The 7,677-nt window shown below is 36.6% G+C and overlaps 1 non-coding gene across 1 annotated transcript; it reads left to right on the top strand.

The window, feature by feature from the left end:
- Positions 1 to 4,319: 4,319 nt before the first annotated feature.
- On the top strand, positions 4,320 to 4,427 carry LOC148550271 (small nucleolar RNA R71). Its single transcript, XR_015893270.1, has one exon. It is a non-coding gene; the product is annotated as a small nucleolar RNA R71 (small nucleolar RNA).
- Positions 4,428 to 7,677: the final 3,250 nt, after the last annotated feature.

Below are 7,677 nucleotides of genomic sequence, written 5' to 3'. Positions count from 1 at the left end.
TTGAGTAATGATGCAGAAATCCACTTCTGGGGCCCACTTGGTGTGTGCTTGGGCTGACCTTGAAGTTTACACGTGGAGAGGTCATTCTTGGAGTTGAACGCCAATTTACGTCGTCAATCCTTATTCAAAGTATAAACTATTATATATTGCTGGAAAGCCCTGGATGTCTACTTTCCAACGCAATTGAAAGCGCGCCATTTGGAGTTCTGTAGCTCTAGAAAATCCACTTTGAGTGCAGGGAGGTTAGAATCCAACAGCATCTGCAGTCCTTCTTCAACCTCTGAATCTGATTTTTGCTCAAGTCCCTCAATTTCAGCCAGAAAATACCTGAAATCACAGAAAAACACACAAACTCATAGTAAAGTCCAGAAATGTGATTTTTAATTAAAAACTAATAAAAATATACTAAAAGTAACTAGATTCTACTAAAAACATACTAAAAACAATGCCAAAAAGCGTATAAATTATCCACTCATCACAACACCAAACTTAAATTGTTGCTTGTCCCCAAGCAACTGAAAATCAAATAGGATAAAAAGAAGAGAATATACTATAAATTCCAAACTATCAATGAAACATAGCTCCAATCAGATGAGCAGGACTTGTAGCTTTTTGCCTCTTGAATAGTTTTGGCGTCTCACTTTATCCATTGAAGTTCAGAATGATTGGCATCTATAGGAACTCAGAGTTCAGATAGTGTTATTGATTCTCCTAGTTCAGTATGTTTATTCTTGAACACAGTTACTTTATGAGTCTTGGCCGTGGACCTAAGCACTTTGTTTTCTAGTATTACCACCGGATACATAAATGCCACAGACACATAATTGGGTGAACCTTTTCAGATTGTGACTCAGCTTTGCTAAAGTCCCCACTTAGAGGTGTCCAGGGTTCTTAAGCACACTCTTCTTTTGCTTTGGACCTTGACTTTAACCGCTTAGTCTCAAGTTTTCACTTGACACCTTCACGCCACAAGCACATGGTTAGGGACAGCTTGGTTTAGCCGCTTAGGCTAGGATTTTATTCCTTTAGGCCCTCCTATCCACTGATGCTCAAAGCCTTGGGATCCTTTTTATTTACCCTTGCCTTTTGGTTTTAAGGGCTACTGGCTTTTTGCTCTTGCCTTTTGGTTTAAAGAGATTTTGTCTTTTTCTGCTTGCTTTTTTCTTTTTCTTTCTATTATTTTTTTTTGCTATTTTTTTTCTTTTCTATTTTTTTTCTGCAAGCTTTTGTATTCACTGCTTTTTCTTGCTTCAAGAATCATTTTTATAATTTTTCAGATTATCAAATAACATGTCTCCTGTTCATCATTCTTTCAAGAGCCAACATATTTAACATTTATAAACAACAACTTCAAAAGACATATGCACTGTTCAAGCATTCATTCAGAAAACAAAAAGTATTGTCACCACATCAATATAATTAAACTAAGTTCAAGGATAAATTCGAAACTCATGTACTTCTTGTTCTTTTGAATTAAAACATTTTTCTTTTAAGAGAGGTGATGGATTCATAGGACATTCATAACTTTAAGACATAGTTACTAATGATCATGTAATAAGACACAAACATAGATAAGCACTTAACATAAGAAAACGAAAAACAGAGAATGTAAGAACAAGGAATGAGTCCACCTTAGTGATGGTGGCGTTTTCTTCTTGAGGAACCAATGATGTCCTTGAGCTCTTCTATGTCTCTTCTTTGTCTTTGTTGCTCCTCCCTCATTGCTCTTTCTCTAATTTCATGAAGGATGATGGAGTGCTCTTGATGTTCCACCCTTAATTGTCCCATGTTGGAACTTAATTCTCCTAGGGAGGTGTTGATTTGCTCCCAAAAGTTCTGTGGAGGAAAGTGCATCCCCTGAGGTATCTCAGGGATCTCTTGATTTGCAGTCAAATGTTCTACCACTGAGCTATAGACCCTTGATGGAAGCTTTTGTCTTCCCTTTCCTCTTTCTAGAGGTTTCTCTGGCCTTAGGTGCCATCAATAGTTATGAAAAAACAAAAAAGAACTATGCTTTTACCACACCAAACTTAGAATGTTGCTCGCCCTCGAGCAAAAGAAGAAAGAATAGAAGAAGAAGAAATGGATGTGAGTGGTGAAGGGGTGATGGGGAAGAGAGATATAGGATTATGAGGAGGGAAGGTGAGTGGAGGTATGTGGGGATCCTATGGGGTCCACAGATCTTGAGGTGTCAAGGATTTACATCCCTGCACCAATTAGGCATGTAAAATTCCTTTGCATGCATTTATGGCGTTTAAACGCCGAAGTGATGCTTGTTCTGGGCGTTCAACGCCCATATGCAGCATATTTCTGGCGTTGAACGCCAGCTCCATGCTTGTTTCTGGCGTTCAGCGCCAGCTCCATGCTCTGTTCTGGCGTTGAACGCCAGCCAGATGCTCCTTACTGGCGTTTAAACGCCAGTAAGTCCTTCCTCCAGGGTGTGATTTTTCTTCTGCTGTTTTTGATTCTGTTTTTAATTTTTTGATTTATTTTGTGACTCCACATGATCATGAACCTAATAAAACATGGAAGAACAATAAAAATAAAATTAGATAAATAAAAATTGGGTTGCCTCCCAACAAGCGCTTCTTTAATGTCAATAGCTTGACAGTGGGCTCTCATGGAGCCACACAGGTGATCAGGTCAATTTTGTAGACTCCCAACACCAAACTTAGAGTTTGGATATGGGAGTTCAACACCAAACTTAGAGTTTGGATGAGGCCTCCCAACACCAAACTTAGAGTTTGACTGTGGGGGCTTTAGTTGACTCTATACTAAGAGAAGCTTTTCATTCTTCCTCTCCATTGTTACAGACGGAGATTCTTGAGTTTTAAACACAAGGTTGTCCTCATTTAGTTGAAGGACTAATTCTCCTCTGTTAACATCTATCACAGCTCCTGCTGTGGCTAGGAAAGATCTTCCAAGGATGATGCATTCATCCTCATCCTTCCCAGTATCTAGGATTATGAAATCAGCAGGGATGTAAAGGCCTTCAACCTTTACTAGCACATCCTCTACTAGTCCATAAGTCATTTTCATAGATTTGTCTGCCATCTCTAATAAGAAATTGGCAGCCTGTACCCCAAGGATTCCCAGTTTCTCTATTACAGAGAGTGGCATGAGGTTTATCCCTGACCCAAGGTCACACAGAGCCTTCTCAAAGGTCATGGTGCCTATGGTACAAGGTATTAAGAACTTTCCAGGATCATGTTTCTTCTGAGGCAATGTCAGTTGATCCAGATCACTCAGTTCATTGATGAGCAAGGAAGGTTCATCTTCCCAAGTCTCATTACCAAATAATTTGGCATTCAGCTTCATGATTGCACCAAGGTACTTGGCAACTTGCTCTTCAGTAGCATCCTCATTCTCTTCAGAAGAAGAATACTCATCAAAGCTCATGAAGGGCATAAGGAGGTTCAATGGAATTTCTATGGTCTCTAGATGAGCCTCAGATTCCTTTGGTTCCTCAAAGGGAAACTCCTTATTGATCACTGGACGTCCCAGGAGGTCTTCCTCCTTGGGATTCACGTCCTCCCCTTCCTTGTGGGTTCGGCCATGATTGATATATCAATGGCCTTGCACTCTCTCTTTGGATTCTCTTCTGTATTGCTTGGGAGAGTACTAGGAGGCGTTTCAGTGATTTTCTTGCTCAGCTGGCCCACTTGTGCCTCCAAATTTCTTATGGAGGACCTTGTTTCACTCATAAAACTTAGAGTAGCCTTGGACAGATCAGAGACTAAGTTTGCTAAATTAGAGGTATTTTGTTCAGAGTTCTCTGTCTGTTGCTGAGAAGATGATGGAAAAGGCTTGCTATTGCTAAACCTATTTCTTCCACCATTATTAAAGCCTTGTTGAGGCTTTTGTTGATCCTTCCATGAGAAATTTGGGTGATTTCTCCATGACGGGTTATAGGTGTTTCCATAAGGTTCACCCATATAATTTACCTCTGCTATTGCAGGGTTCTCAGGATCATAAGCTTCTTCTTCAGAAGATGCCTCTTGAGTACTGTTGGATGCAGCTTGCATTCCATTCAGACTCTGAGAAATCATATTGACTTGCTGAGTCAATATTTTATTCTGAGCCAATATGGCATTCAGAGTATCAATTTCAAGAACTCCCTTCTTCTGAGGCGTCCCATTACTCACAGGATTCCTCTCAGAAGTGTACATGAACTGGTTATTAGCAACCATGTCAATGAGTTCTTGAGCTTCTGCAGGCGTTTTTTTTAGGTGAATGGATCCACCTGCAGAAGTATCCAATGACATCTTAGCTAATTCAGACAGACCATCATAGAATATATCCAGGATGGTCTATTCTGAAAGCATGTCAGAAGGACACTTTTTGGTCAGTTGCTTGTATCTCTCCCAAGCTTCATAGAGGGATTCACCTTCCTTCTGTCTGAATGTTTGAACATCCACTCTAAGCTTACTAAGCTTTTGAGGAGGAAAGAACTTGGCTAAGAAAGTCGTGACCAGCTTATCCCAAGAGTTCAGGCTATCTTTAGGTTGAGAATCCAACCATACTCTAGCTCTGTCTCTCACAGCAAAAGGGAAAAGCATGAGCCTGTAGACTTCAGGATCTACTCCATTAGTCTTAATAGTATCACAGATCTGCAAAAATTCAGTTAAGAACTGAAAAGGATCTTCAGATGGAAGTCAATGGAACTTGCAGTTCTACTGCATCAGAGAAACTAATTGAGGTTTAAGCTCAAAATTGTTTGCTCCAATGGCAGGAATGGAGATGCTTCTTCCATGTAAATTGGAATTAGGTGCAGTAAAGTCACCAAGCATCCTCCTTGCATTATTATTATTTTCAGCTGCCATCTCCTCTTCCTGTTCGAAAATTCCTGTAAGGTTGTCTCTGGATTGTTGTATTTTAGCTTCTCTTAGTTTTCTTTTTAGAGTCCTTTCAGGTTCAGGATCTGCTTCAACAAGAATGTTCTTGTCCTTGCTCCTGCTCATATGACAAAGAAGGGAATAACAAAGAAAATATGGAATCCTCTATGTCACAGTATAGAGATTCCTTTGTGTGAGTAGAAGAAAAGAAGAGTAGAAGAGAAAAGAAAGGAGAATCCAAACAAAAGGGTGAGGATAGGAGCAGTGATTTGAGATGAAGAGAAGTGTTAGTAAATAAATAAATAGAAGAAGATGAAAGAGAGAAGTTTTCGAAAATTAATTTTTTAAAAAAAAAGGGTTGATTATTTTCGAAAATTAAAGGATTAAAATTAAAAATTAAAACAATTAATTAATTAAAAAGAATTTTTGAAAAAGAGGGAGGTATTTTCGAAAATTAGAGAGAGAAGAGTAGTTAGGTAGTTTTTGAAAAAGATATGATTGAAACAAAAAGATAAGATTGATTGAAAAAGTTTTGAAATTTGTTTTTGAAAAAGATATGATTGAAATTTAAAAAGATATGATTGAAACAAAAAGATAAGATTTGAAAATTAAATTTGAAAAGATAAGAAGTTAGAAAAAGATTTTGAAATCAAAGTTTTGAAAAAGATTTGATTTTTAAAAATCAAAATTAATGACTTGATTCACAAGTAATCACAAGATATGATTCTAGAACTTAAAGTTTGAATCTTTCTTAACAAGCAAGTAACAAACTTGAAATTTTTGAATCAAAACATTAATTGTCGATAATATTTTCGAAAATTATGAGATAAAATTAAGAAAAAGATTTTTAAAAAATATTTTCAAAATTTTTGAAAATAAATAAGAAAAATGAAAAAGATTTGATTTTTGAAAAAGATTTTGAAAAAGGTAAGATTTTTAAATTGAAAATTTGATTTGACTCATAAGAAACAACTAAATTTAAAAACTTTTTGACTAAATCAAATCATATTTTCGAAAATTTTGAGTAAAATAAGGAAAAGATATTTTTTTTATTTTTGAATTTTTAATGAAGAAAGAGAAAAACATGAAAAAGACTCATAACATAAAAATTATGAATCAAAACACACAATGCATGCAAGAACACTATGAATATCAAGATGAACACCAAGAACACTTTGAAGATCAAGATGAACATCAAGACTTATTTTTGAAAATTTTTAATGAAAGAAGAACATGCAAGACACCAAACTTAGAAATTTTCAAACTTTAGAAACTAACAAATTAAAAATGCATATGAAAAACAAGAAATGACACAAAACAAGAAGATATGAAGATCAAACAAGAAGACTTACCAAGAACAACCTGAAGATCATGAAAAACACTATGAATGCATGAATTTTCGAAAAATGCATAAATTTTTAGAAAGAGAAAAAATGCAATTGACACCAAACTTAAAAATTGACTCTAGACTTAAACAAGAAACAAAAAATATTTTTGATTTTATGATTTTAGTAATTTTTTTTGGATTTTTGTATATTTTTTTTTTGAAAACATATAGGGAAAAGGAAGCAATGAATTCAAAGTCCTCAATCAAGATTCCAGGAATCATACCAGGTTAGTCTAAAGCTTGATGGCCAGCCAAACTTCAGCATACCATTTTAAAACTTTAGAATTCATTCTTAAAAATTTAGAATAATTTTCGAAAACAAAAGGAAAAGAAATTTTTTTGAAAGATTTTTGAAAACAAAATTATTTTTTGAAAATAAAACAAAAAAGAAAATTACCTAATCTGAGCAACAAGATGAACCGTCAGTTGTCCAAACTCGAACAATCCCCGGCAACGGCGCCAAAAACTTGGTATGCAAAATTGTTACTCTGAGGTTGTAAAATTTGTTGTTCGTTCTCTCCCCGGAAACGGCGCCAAAAACTTGGTGTGCGAAATCATGATCATTCCATTCCTTGGTAACGGCGCTAAAAACTCAATACGCACGTTCATGATCTTATATCTGTTTCACAACTTCGTACAACTAACCAGCAAGTGCACTAGGTCGTCCAAGTAATAAACCTTACGTGAGTAAGGGTCGATCCCACGGAGATTGTCGGCTTGAAGCAAGCTATGGTCACCTTGTAAATCTCAGTCAGGCGGATTAAATTGTATTAAGAAATTATAGTGGATGAAAATAAATAAAATATAAAATAGGATAGTGGTACTTATGTAATTCATTGGTGAGAATTTCAAATAAGCGTATAGAGATGCTTTCGTTCCTCTGATCTCTGCTTTCCTGCTGTCTTCATCCAATCAATCCTACTCCTTTCCATGACAAGCTTTATGTAGGGCATCACCGTTGTCAATGGCTACATCCCATCCTCCTGTGAAAATGGTCCAATGTGCTGTCACTGCATGGCTAATTATCTGTCGGTTCTCGATCATACTGGAATAGGATTTACTATCCTTTTGCGTCTGTCACTACGCCCAGCACTCGCAAGTTTGAAGTTCGTCATAGCCATCCCTTCCCAGATCCTACTCGAAATACCACAGACAAGGTTTAGACTTTCCGGATCTCAGGAATGGCCATCCATGGGTTCTAACTTATACCACGAAGATTCTAATATCTCGGACTCGGTCCTCTGTATTAGATATCCAAGAGATATCCATTAAATCTAAGGTAGAACGGAAGTGGTTGTCAGGCACGCGTTCATAAGTGAAAATGATGATGAGCGTCACATAATCATCACATTCATCATGTTCTTGGGAACGAATGGATATCTTAGAAGCGGAATAAGTTGAATTGAATAGAAAAACAGTAGTACTTTGCATTAATCTTTGAGGAACAGCAGAGCT

This window comes from Arachis ipaensis, chromosome B7 (genome assembly GCF_059453495.1).
Source record: "Arachis ipaensis isolate K30076 ecotype BB chromosome B7, ASM5945349v1, whole genome shotgun sequence".
In the NCBI taxonomy this organism is placed as follows: Eukaryota; Viridiplantae; Streptophyta; class Magnoliopsida; order Fabales; family Fabaceae; genus Arachis; species Arachis ipaensis.
The sequence above is the reverse complement of the archived record's forward strand: the minus strand, read 5'-3'. Positions and strand labels throughout refer to the sequence as shown.